At 40.7% G+C, this 12,832-nt stretch overlaps 1 long non-coding RNA gene across 1 annotated transcript in view; it reads right to left on the bottom strand.

Annotated features, from left to right (window-relative positions):
* Nucleotides 1-766: 766 nt before the first annotated feature.
* Nucleotides 767-12,832, bottom strand: part of LOC122555565 — a 45,044-nt gene continuing 32,978 nt past the window's right edge. The window contains exon 3 of the long non-coding RNA XR_006313306.1: nucleotides 767-1,102. This is a non-coding gene — a long non-coding RNA (uncharacterized LOC122555565). The remainder of the gene's footprint in view (nucleotides 1,103-12,832) is intronic.

Genomic DNA, 12,832 nt, shown 5'->3' with positions numbered 1-12,832 from the left:
TTCAAATGCATTGTGAAACAGCACCATTCTGCCAAGTGATACTCAGGTTACTATAGTGTTTAGCTTTTGTTTTGAGAATGCATCTATAATTGTTTCCTGTATCAGTAAATTTCTAATCCATCAGAGAAAATGGAGTTGGGAAAAGAGACAGAAACTGTACAATTATTAGGGCTCCATATAAATTTGAAAAGAATTGCAAAGTTTCAAATATAAAAATCAAAAAGTAAAAGTTAGGTGAGATAAAAGACAAGACTCAAAATTACTGCGACAAAATGGGTCAACAAATCAGCAGTGAGAAATATTCAAATATGAGATAATTATAGAACAAATTAAATATATTCCTAATCGATAAAAAGATGGGAATTAAAAGTACTCTGAAATTTTAAAGGGAAACAGATGATAATTAGAGCTAGCAAAACTAAAGAAAAATGAATATAGAAAGTGTGAATAATTACAAAGGCTAAAAACAATTGTGAGAGACAATTGGCAGAGAATGCAAACAGAAATAGTGAGGAGTTTAAAGAACTTTTAAACCAACGAAGCAATTAAAGAGATGATGGGACCAGGCTGAAAGAGAATATCATATTGTAAAGGATGAAGCTCTCGCTGATTACTAAATCATCTCATTTAAGTTTGTGTGTTACAATTGAAATAGCCACAAATATATTATACATTTCCATAAAATGGAGAAGCCCATTTTTTGAAGAGAGTAATAATACAAGACCCTTAAAATATCTGAGACAATTATAACACAGCCAAGGTTTATTAAAATGAAGTAGAATATTTGGAGCACTCTCACACAGCTTCTTCAGTTGTGGGATGGATATCTAAATGTTACAAACTCAAAGCTAAGGGTTTGTGGAAATGGAACGCAGAAGACAGAAGTTATCAAGAAAAACTGCAGTTCTCTAAATTTGCTCTGATTACGAGTCAAAAGCTATAAGTCACTTCATAGGAGCCCCGTACATTAACGTTAAAGACAAGGCTAAAACAATGGCAAGCATCTTCAGCCAGAAGTGTGGAATGGGTGGTATATCTTGACTTCTACCAGAGGTTTCCAACAACACAAATCTTATACTTCAGCCAATTTGAATCATTCCATCTGCATAAAGAGACAAATAAAGGCATGAGATACTGTAAAGGTTTAGGGCCCTGAAAACATTCCAGTAATAAGAGTAAAGACTTGTCCTCCATAACTAGTTGTGCCACTAGCCAAGCAATTTCAGACAGCTATATGAACAATTAAAGTAAAGAACTACAGTTTTATAAAGTCCCTACAGTGTGGAAACAGGCCCTTAGGCCCAATAAGTCCACACCAACCTCCTGAAGAGTATCCCACCCAGACCTATTCGCTTGACTAATTTGGCCAATTCAATTCCCCTGTACATTTTTGGGTTGTGGGAGGAAACCCACAGAGGCAATGGGAGAACATGCAAACTTCACACAGACAGTCACCCATGGTTGGAATTGAACCCAGGCCCATGGTGCTGTGAGGCAGCAATGTTAACCACTGAGCCACAGTGCCACCATTGGAAATCTGAAACAAAAACAGAAATTTCTTCAGAAGCTAAATGGTTTCATCTGGCAGCGTCTGTGGAGAGAAAGCAGAGTTAATGTTTCAGGTCTAGTGACTTCTTCAGAAATTGCTTAGATATGCACTGCTCACAAAAACAACGGGATAAGTCCAACCCAATCAATCAATCTACTCTCAATTATTAGAGAGTCTAGGAAGGTGCATTCAAAAGTACTCTTAAGAAGAACTTATTCAACAATAACCTGCTCACTGGTGCTCATTATTGGTTCCACCAGGGCCACTCAACTCTGAACTAATTTTCCCCTTCTTCCAAACATGGAGAGAAAAGCTAAACTTCAGATAGGAAGTGAGGGTGGCTGTTTTTGACATTGAAGCAGGATGATCCAACTTGCACTGCAACAACTCACCAAAGCCCCTTCAACAGTACTTTCCAAATCTGCAACTTCGATTAGCTAAATGGTCAAGGGCTGTAGATACATGGGACATTGCCACATACAAATTCCCCTCCATGTCATACATTATCGTGACTTGGAATTGTCTCACTATTACTTTATTGTCACTGCATCCAAGTGTTAGAACACTGTGTCTAACAGCAGATTGGGTATTTATATACTGTGTAGACTGTAGTGGCTCAAGAAGACAGCTCATCACCACTGTCTCCAGGGCAGTCAGGAATGGGAATGAGTTCTGGCCAAACCAGTGATGCCCATATCCCGTAAATGAATGTAAAAAGTGAGTGAATGGAGAACACCTGGAACATGTGAAGAAATAACAATTAGTAAAGCACGTGGAATTTGATACTGTAATTTGATACTAAATTGTGCTAGACATTGTCTCATCTGTATTGTCGATTGACAAGTTATGGGCCAATTTAAACAGTTAGTCTGAAAATGTGAATTCCTATCCTGATAGCTGTGAATGACTATTATGTTTTAAAAGCGATTAAGAGGAAGAACAACATTGTCTTAAATGGGCAGAGTCATCATATGAAGAGGAATTATTAGAAAAAGGGAGCAATGCTGTCCTCGACATGGTCCTGTTCCCCCTTAGTCCAAGAACTCCCCAACTACGTTCGGGACACCACCCACGCCCTTCACCTCCTCCATGATTTTCGCTTCCCTGGTCCCCAACACCTTATCTTCCCCATGGACATCCAGTTCTTGTACACCTCCATTCCCCCATCACAAAAGGCTCAAAGCCCTCCGCTTCTTCCTTTCCACTGTACCAACCAGTACCCTTCCATTGACACCCTCCTTCGACTGACTGAACTGGTCCTCACTCTGAATAACTTCTCTTTCCAATCCTCCCACTTCCTCCAAACCAAAGGAGTAGCCAAGGGTACCCGCATGGGCCCCAGCTATGCCTGCCTCTTCGTAGGGTATGTGGAACTGTCCATCTTCCACAGCTACACTGGCACCACTCCCCCGCTTTTCCTCCGCTACATTGATGACTGCATCGGCGTTGCCTTGTGCTCCCACGAAGAGGTTGAACAGTTCATCCACTTTACTAACACCTTCCACCCCGCCCTCAAATTTATCTGGACCGTCTCAGACTCCTCCCTGCCCTTCCTAGACCTCTCCATTTCTATCTTGGGTGACTGAATCAACATGGACATTTGTTATAAACCGACCGACTCCCACAGCTACGTAGACTACACCTCCTCCCACCCTGCCCCCTGTAAAAATGCCATCCCATATTCCCAATTCCTTCGTCTCCGCCGCATCTGCTCCCAGGAGGACCAGTTCCAATACCGAACAACCCAGATGGCCTCTTTCTTCAAAGACCGCAATTTCCCCCCAGACGTGATCGAGGATGCTCTCCACTGCATCTCCTCCACTTCCCGCTCCTCCGCCATTGAGCCCTGCCCCTCCAATCGCCACCAGGACAGAACCCCACTGGTCCTCACCTACCACCCCACCAACCTCCATATACATCGTATCATCCTTCGTCATTTCTGCCACCTCCAAACGGATCCCACCACCAGGGATATATTTCCCTTCCCTCCCCTATCAGCTTTCCAAAAAGACCACTCCCTTCATGACTCCCTCATCAGGTCCACACCGACCACCAACCCAACCTCCACTCCCGGCACCTTCCCCTGAAATGACAAGAAATGCAAACCTTGTGCCCACACCTCCCCCCTTACTTCCCTCCAAGGCTCCAAGAGATCCTTCCATATCCGCCACAAATTCACCTGCACCTCCAGACACATCATCTATTGCATCCACTGCACCCGATGTGGCCTCCTCTATATTGGGGAGACAGGCCGCCTATTTGCGGAGTGTTTCAGAGAGCACCTGGACACCCGGACCAACCAACCCCACCACCCTGTGGCTCAACACTTCTACTCCCCCTCCCACTCCACCAAGGACATGGAGGTCCTTGGACTCCTCCATCGCCAGACCATAGCCACACGACGGCTGGAGGAAGAGCGCCTCATTGTCCGCCTAGGAACCCTCCAACCACAAGGGATGACCTCAGACTTCTCCAGTTTCCTCTTTTCCCCGCCCCCCACCTTGTCTCAGTCCCAACCCTCGAACTCAGCGCCACCTTCCTAACCGCCCACCACCCCCACTCCGACCTATCACCCTCACCTTATCACCCTCACCTTAACCTCCTTCCATCTCTAGCATTTCCAACGCCACCTTCCCCAAGTCCCTCCTCCCTACCTTTTATCTTAGCCTGCTTGGCACACTTTCCTTATTCCTGAAGAAGGGCTCATGCCCGAAACGTCGATTCTCCTGCTCCTTGGATGCTGCCTGACCTGCTGTGCTTTTCCAGCAACACATTTTCAGCTCTGTCCTAATTTTCCACCCATTGAACTGAATGGATGAAATCATGTAGACAAGAGCCAACTCTGTGGTCTTGGTGTTTCTAGTAATAAAAGATAAACTGGTAAATGTTTCAATTTAAAGTCACAGAAAACGTTGAAGATACACAATCCAACTTCCTTTAAAGGAAGATGGGAGGCTTTCAATAAAACTTAGCAACTGAAGAAACAACTCATGTCAGAAATTCTGAACAGATCCATTGAGCGAATGAATGTGGGAGCCCCGTATTTAGTTGCCTATTTGAGCTGCATTTATGGTTATACTTCTACATGATGTTCTAATCAGTGTGCTGACATCTAGTCACAATATAAACTTTTACTAATGTAAGTTAGTGCAAAGACATATTTTAAAGGTTTCCATCTTATTGGCGCTAAAATTCAAATTTCAGGTGGTGCAGTGGGGCAGTGGTTAGCGCTACTGCCTCACAACGTCAAGGATCCTGATTCAATACCAGCCTTTGGTGACTGTGTGGAATTTGCATGTTCTCCCCGTGTCTGCATAGGTTTCCTCTGGGTGCTCCAGAGGAACACTGTAACAACTCACCAAAGCCCCTTCAACAATACTTTCCAAATCTGCAACTTTGATCAGCTAAATGGTCAAGGGCTGCAGACACATGGGACATTGCCACATACAAATTCCCCTCCACGTCATACATTATCATGACTTGGAATTGTCTCACTATTACTTCATTGCCACTGCATCCAAGTCTTAGAACACTGTGTACATGCTCCAGTTTCCTCCCACAGATCTTTTCTATATTTCACAGATCCAATTCAGATAATATAGGACTCTCAACACTTGCTCCAGGCACACTGAAGCTCCCCTTATGAGAGATACAGTTTAGCTTCAATCAATTGGGCTAGATATAACAAGCATTGATGATTTCAAATAGTAGGCATCTCAGAGGCCCAAGCAATCAATGGCTAGCTGGGACTGGACACTGTAATCCTTTAAAAGAGCAAACAACAGAAAGTTGCTACTTTGTCTGTTAGTATTGCAGTTGATGGGCAAGGTTTAATTTTGACTTGCAATCCACTTGTCAGAGTTTGAGGATTGTTCAATTTTGTCCCATAATAAAGAATAAATTTTATATTCTTGCAAATTTCAACTGTTACAACTACTCTTGTAGGAGAATTACAAAATTAAAGTGAATCCATATTGTTTAAATTGTACAGTAAAGAGGGAACTGGATGGTCTAAATATTGGTAAAATACTGTGGATGCTGGAATTCTTAAACATGCACAGAGAAACCTGGAGAAACACAGCAAGTCTGGCAGCATCCGAGGAGAGAAAGAACATAGTTAACTTTTTGAGTCTGGAATGACTCTTCTTCAGAACTGAAAAATGTTAGAAAATGTTTTTATTTGCTTTGACGGAAGTAGAGACCTAGTGCAAAAGACAAGGATATTGTTATGAAGAAAAAGAGATGTCAAACTGGTGTAAATTAAGGTGTGAAAGGGTTCACGCTACTATGAGTAAAGTGAACTGGACCCAAACAAAACAAAGCATCAATGACACCTCCCATGTGAAGCAGCATTTCACCTTGTACTTTTCAAGGTAATCTACTGTATTCGCTGCTCTCAGTCTTTTACATCAAACACAGTCTAGATCACCACTTTGCAGAACACCTCTGGGGTAATGGCAGTATTGGAGAAATTTCTGAAGGAGGGAATTAATAGCCACTTGAAAAGGCATGGGTTAATTAGGGATAGACAACATGGCTTTGTCAGCGGGAGATCAGGCCTAACAAATTTGTTTGAAATGTTTGAAAATGTGATCGTATGTGTGGATGAGGGAAGTTCAGTTGATGCAGTTTATAACAAAGCTTTTGGCAAGGTTCCACATTGGATGCTGATCGAGAAGGTTAAAGCAATTGGTAGTGAGGGAAACTTGGTGAGATGGGTCTGAACTGGCTTAGTAATAGGACAAAAAGAGTAGTGGTTGAAGGTTGTTTGAGTGACTGGAGGCCGGTGTCCAGCGGTGTGCCACAATGATCAGTACTGAAACGCTTATTATGTGTTATATTCATAAATGATATGGATGAAAACGTGGGGGGAATGTTAAGCAAATTTGCAGATGACATCAAGATTGGTAGAGTGGTTAACAGCGAAGAAGATGGTTGTAGGTTACAGGAAGATGTAGATGGGTTAGTCAGATGGGTGGACCGTGGCAGATGATATGTAACCCTGATAAGTGTGAGGTGATGCACTTTGGAAGATGAAGGAGTATTTAATGAATGACAGAATATTGGGTAGCTCAGAGGAACAGAGGGATCTTGGGGTAATTATTCACAGATCCCTGAAGTTGGCAGAGCATGTGAATAGGATAATTAAGAAGGTATATGGGACACTTGCTCTAATTAGTCATGGCATGGATTATAAGAGCAAAGAGGTAATATTGGAGTTGTACAGAGCATTGGTTAGGCCACAATTAGAGTAGTGTCTGCAGTTCTGGTCATTTCACTACAGGAAGAATGTGCTAACATTGAAGGGGGTGCAGAGGAGGTTCGAAAAGGTATTGCCTTGGATGGAGAAATTGACCTATAAAGAGAGACTAAATAGGCTTGGATTATTTTCTTTAGAACAGAGAAGACTGAAGAGAGACATGATTGAGGTGTATAAGATTAGGAGGGGACATGAATAGAGAGCAGCTGTTACCCTTAGTCAAGGGGACAATCAAGAGAGGGCATAGTTTCAGAGTAAGGGGCAGGAAATTCAGATAGGATTTAGGAAAAACTTTTTCGCTCAGCAGGTGATGGGAATCTGGAATGCACTGGGAATGTGGAGGAGGCTGGAAACCTTACAACCTTGAAAAAATGTTTGGATAAGCAGTTCAAATATCATAACATTCAAGAATATGGGACTAGTGCAGGAAACTGGGATTTGTGTGCTTTTAGTTGTAGTTATATCAGTGCAGACTTGATGGGCCGAAGAGCCTTTTCTGCGCTGTATGAATCTATGACAGTATGAACCCCTGCTCTGTCAGTAAGAATGACCTTGACCTCCTAGCCTTTTGCTCTTTTAATAAACCACCTTGTTTTCATGTTAACATTTCTGTCCTGGGCCTACTGCATTGTTCCAATCATGTATAATGTCATCTGGAGGAACAACATCTCATGTTCCACTTAGGGACTTTAGTACCTCGACATCTCAACATTAAATTCCATTACTTCAGAAACTGACAACATAACATATGCTCTCCCTCTTCTTTAACATTCTCTCCTGCCTGCAGCTTTGTCTTGTTTGCGACTTGTTTACTTTGCTCTGAGTGGAGAGGGCCCCTTCGCTCTTTCACACTTTAATGTACACCCATTTTATATCTCTTTATCTCTTTCTCCAACATTAGTAACGTCTTGGTCTTTTGCACGGAGTCTCTGCCTACGCCAGAAGTAAATGCAAAAAAAACATTTTCCAACAACTTTCTGCTCTGAAGACGAGTCATACCTGGCTCAAAATGTTAACTCTGTTTTTTTCCCCAGATGCTGCCAGACCCAGCTGAATTTCTCCAGCATTCTCTGTGTTGATCTCAATAGTATTTGTCATTCTGTATGTTTTGAAGCTTTTATCTGGATTGAAACTGACTTCTTCACAAAAAAAGACAGAAAATGGAAAGCAACAGGATAGAGTTGTAGAATGAGTGCAGAAAAATATATTTATGATTATGCACGCAAAGTTACAAGCATGAGAACACAAGTTTAGCCCACTCAGTAAGTATTTTAGCAAGCATTCATGCATCAGACAGTGCACCCACTCATGTTCTCCATCTTCATGTATTCTTTGAATTCTCATCAGGACTGGGTCACGCTACCGACTGGCTGCAAATCTCCCTTGACTTTTCTAATGACATTAACACCTCCTTCTATTGCCCAAACTTGGAACTCTAAATTCCACACATAATTTGTACAAGTTATTACAAAAGCAATGTGTGCTGTTACTAACTTTCAAAAGCTTAGTAATAGTAAACATCAACTCCAGCCTACCAGCTTGCCTGGATCCACTACAATTCGCCTACAATAGGTCCTTGGCAAACACCATGTCTCAGGCCCTACACTCATCCCTGGAACATCTGGATAACAAGAACACCTGTCAGACTGCCATTCATTGACTTTAGCTCCGCCTTCAACACCATAATTCCAACCAAACACACTCTCTAAACTCTGAGACTTACAAGTCTGCTCCCCACTGTATAACTGGATCCTCAACTTCCTAACCCAGAGACTACAATCTGCAAGGATAGGCAACTTCCTCCTCCATGATAATTCTCAACACTGGCACTCTGCAAGGCTGTGTACTCAGCTCCTTACTAAACTCCTATACACTCATGACTGCGTGGCCAAATTCAACACTAACTCTGTTTACAAATTTGATAATATCACCACCGTAGTGGGTTAGATCTCAAACAATGACAAGACAGAGTACAGGAAAGAGATTGAATATTGAGCAGAATGGTAGAAAGACAATATGGTCTCCCTCAATGTCAACAAAACAAAGGAGCTGCGGGCCAATTTCAGGAGATAGAGTGGAGGATATGCTCCTGTCTGTATCAATGGTGCTGAGGTAGAGGTGGGCGAGAGCTTTTGGTTCCTAGGAAAAATATCAGCAACAATTTGTCTTGGCCCATCCACATCAACGCTAGAGTCATGAAAGCACTCAAATGCCTCTACTTCTTCAGAAGGCTAAGGAAATTTGGCATGCCCACAATGACTCTTACCAATTTTTACAGATGCACTATAGAAAGTATCCTATCTGGAAGCAGCATAGCCTGTTATGGCAATGCTCTGCCCAAGACTGCAAGAAATTACAGAGTTGTGAACACAGCCCAGTCCATCACAAAAACCAGCATTTCTTACATTGACTTGGTGTATACTTCTCGCTGCCTCGAGAAAATAGCCAACTAAATCAAAGATTCTTCCTACCCCGGTTATTTTCTCTTCCACCTCTAACATCAGGTAGAAGATACAAGAGTTTGAAAATATGTACCAACAGCTCCAAGAACAGTTTCTTCCCCGTTGTTGTCAGAGTTTGAAGGACTTCTCATATATTAGAGCTGATCTTTCCATGCACTTTGTAGCTTTAACATTCTATTCTGCATTCTGTTCTATTACTCTGATATACTTATAAGGTATGATTTGGCTGGATAGCATGCAGAACAATACTTTTCACTGTATCTCCATACACGTGACAATAATAAATCAAATCAAATCAAATCACCCTTTCCCTCATATCCTGTGGCCCTTTATAGCTCCAACAGCAACTAGTAGCCAACACACACATTTCCACCATTTTACACCTTTAACCTTCATGCCAACACACTGGGTATCCATCATAGGCCGATCTCAAGACCCATGCCTGTGATAAAATAAAATAAATTTCTAAGTATTGATGAATTCACAATTTCAAATCACTGTTTAAAAATGCACATTGATATAAATGATGCATTGCCTGCAAGAACTTAATCCCTTCTGAAAACCAGCACTCGTATTCACAGTCCCACTTCAAAGAACTGATATACATTTGGAGCTGTTAATCAAGTTAAATACTGATAATTATGCCAATATAATAATGATGGATTTTGAAATCAGTCTATAACGATAGCTTATTGAAGTAGAAGATCAGCTAAGACCCAATGATCTACGGACTTGATTTGAATTGCATCATGTTAAATTGTGACATTTTAATCAAAGAAAATCTGGAGTAAAAAGTTAGGCTGTGGTGGAACAGGGTCAACTGGCTAAATCACTTGTTCCTATTTCTAATGCTGTGAGAGGATTATGTAAAAAGAGTGAAATAGCAAGCATTGATTGTTTTGAATCTACACACAGTTCATTTTAATTTAATGGGCAGGCAATTTAAATGGATTAAGAGCTTGATGTTACCTTTGATAGATTGACTTTTCCAATGACAGCTTGACAGTTTCAATGTATTTATCTACTTTTAACATGTTTTTATGACTATTTTAGCATTACTGTCTTTTTTTATTTCTTGCTAATTTTCTCACATGGTCCAACTTTTCCCCATTGTTTATGAATAATGTTCCTTTGACAACTTCCAAAATGTCCCTATCTTTTGGCCTACCAATAAGCTTTAAAACATTGTAAGCAATGTACTGGAAGGCCATTCCAACCATTACACCAGCGGCAGCTCTCTGAGAATTTTAACTTAGTCCTCCGTTTACTCCATTACTCTACACATTGTTTCAGTTTGAACAATTATTGAACGGCATCTAGAATTCCTCAGATGAACTCCTCTCCAGCACAGCTTCTGGCAGTGCATTTCAAACCTGAAGCACTTGCAAAGATTTTCTCACCTCACATTTGCTAATTTGATAAAGAACTTTAAACTATGGTTCTTGATCCTGCTGTTTATAAGCAGGGACAGTTTCTCCCTATCCAGTCTGAGGAGGCTCTCATGACTTCTAAAATGTCTATCAAACTCCCCTTTCAAACTTCCCCTCACCAAGGAAAACAATCCAAACTTCTTCAATCTATCCTGACAACTGAAGGTTTTCAGCCTTAGGTTCATTTGGATAAATCTCTGTACTTTATTCAATTCATTCTCATGCTTCTTCAAATCTGATATTCTAAATGGTACAAATACTCCAGTTGATGTTTAAATGGTGTCCTATATAAGTTCATCATAACCTCCCAATTCTTCTACTCCATGGCCCTCCCTATTAATCAAGCCTAGAATATGGCCTGCTTTTTAACAGCTCTTTATGCTATCTTCCTATCTTTAATGACTTATTGATACATACTCTCACTTTTCTCTGCTCGTAAACACACCTTAAAATAATACCCTTTACTTTATACTGTCTCTCCATGTTCTTTTAATCAAAGTACATCATCTCACACTTCTTTGCATTGAACATTATCTGCCACCCACTAAATTGACAATGTCTTTCTGAAATTCTGCACTGTCCTTCACACTGTTTGCAATCCTTCCATGTTTTGTGTCATGTGCAAACTTTAAAGCTGTCCCAGAAAACCATGATCTAAATCATTAATATACATGACGAAAAGCAAGGATCTTAATACCAACCCCTGGGTAACTCCACTGCAAACATTCTATCACCCTGAAAAATATCCATTACCATTCTTTGCTTTGGCCATGTTTGTATCCACGTTGCTTTTATACTCCATTATCTGTCACTTTCCTCCGTAATCTGTTCTGTGCCCCTGTATTGAATGCCTTTTAGAAGTTTATGTACATCACATCAACAGCCTTTCCTCCATTAACACCTTTTGTTAACTCTTCAAAAAGCTCCCATATGTTAATTTGGCTCAATTTCTCCTCAACAAATCCATGATGACTCTTCCAAATTAATCCACGTTTTTACATGTAACAATTAGCTCGAATAATTGTTTCTGGTAGCTTGTCGACAGCCAAAGTTAAACTGACTGGCCTGTAATTGGTGGTCTAGCTATAAAAACTTATTTTTTTGAGTAGAGGTGCAATGTTTGCCATTTTCCAGTCCTTTGGCATGATCCCCAACTCTATGAAAGCCTGTAAGATTATTTCCAGCTCACTTGCAATATCAAGTTGAGATGGAAGCATATATGAAGAAAATGTTCAGGGGCTGCAGCCAGTATCAGTGGACATGTGTTTGCCATAGATTCCTCAGGAAAAGAAACCCCACCATCCTAAAACTCTTGGCCATAGTTTGTCTTTGTCAAAAAAATAGATCCTTGTTCGATGAAATAGTACCTAATCTTTGTGACAATGCTTCGTTAAATCTGAATTGTCTATGTCAAAGATGTCTGAAACTCTGCGACAATAATAATTCGCTTTATAGGCTGCAAGTGTTTTCAGATCTACTCCTGCTCCTCTGGATGATGTGAAACAGCTTCGTTGAAATTTCTGACCATGTTATCTTTAATAAAACCAAAACAAGGCATCTCAACAAGCATGAAGCAACGAGTTTCAAACTGTACCACAAGATATTGCTTAGAAATCTAATCATAAAGGGAAAAAGAAAACACAATGTACAATATTGTACATCAAACAAAAGGTCAGTGCAATAATTAAATCCTTGTTCAGATGACGAACAGGAATCTTTTTACTCAACCATCCTTATATTTATTTAATGAGTATGTTTATTTTTCTTTATAACAGAATCAAGCAGATTATGGAAATAGTTATGTAAATTCCCGATGTGTATCTTTGAACATTGCTCATTTACATACAATTAGTTATATAAATCTACCTATGCGACTAGCTTCCATGGGAAGAGAAGAGTAATGTCAAAGGAGGAGGAAGCACAGAGCCACATAATATAAAGCTAATATATTCTATTGTGTAGCACTGCAGCTGCAGTTTTACTTTTATATTTATTTAAAAATACTTACGACTTTGAGATTCAATGATTGGGTTTAATTGTGGAAAGCTGAAAATGTGTTGCTGGAACAGCGCAGCAGGTCAGGCAGCATCCAGGGAACAGGAGAATCGACGTTTCGGGCATAAGCCCTTCT

Source organism: Chiloscyllium plagiosum, chromosome 1 (genome assembly GCF_004010195.1).
Source record: "Chiloscyllium plagiosum isolate BGI_BamShark_2017 chromosome 1, ASM401019v2, whole genome shotgun sequence".
Taxonomy (NCBI): domain Eukaryota; kingdom Metazoa; phylum Chordata; class Chondrichthyes; order Orectolobiformes; family Hemiscylliidae; genus Chiloscyllium; species Chiloscyllium plagiosum.
The sequence above is the reverse complement of the archived record's forward strand: the minus strand, read 5'-3'. Positions and strand labels throughout refer to the sequence as shown.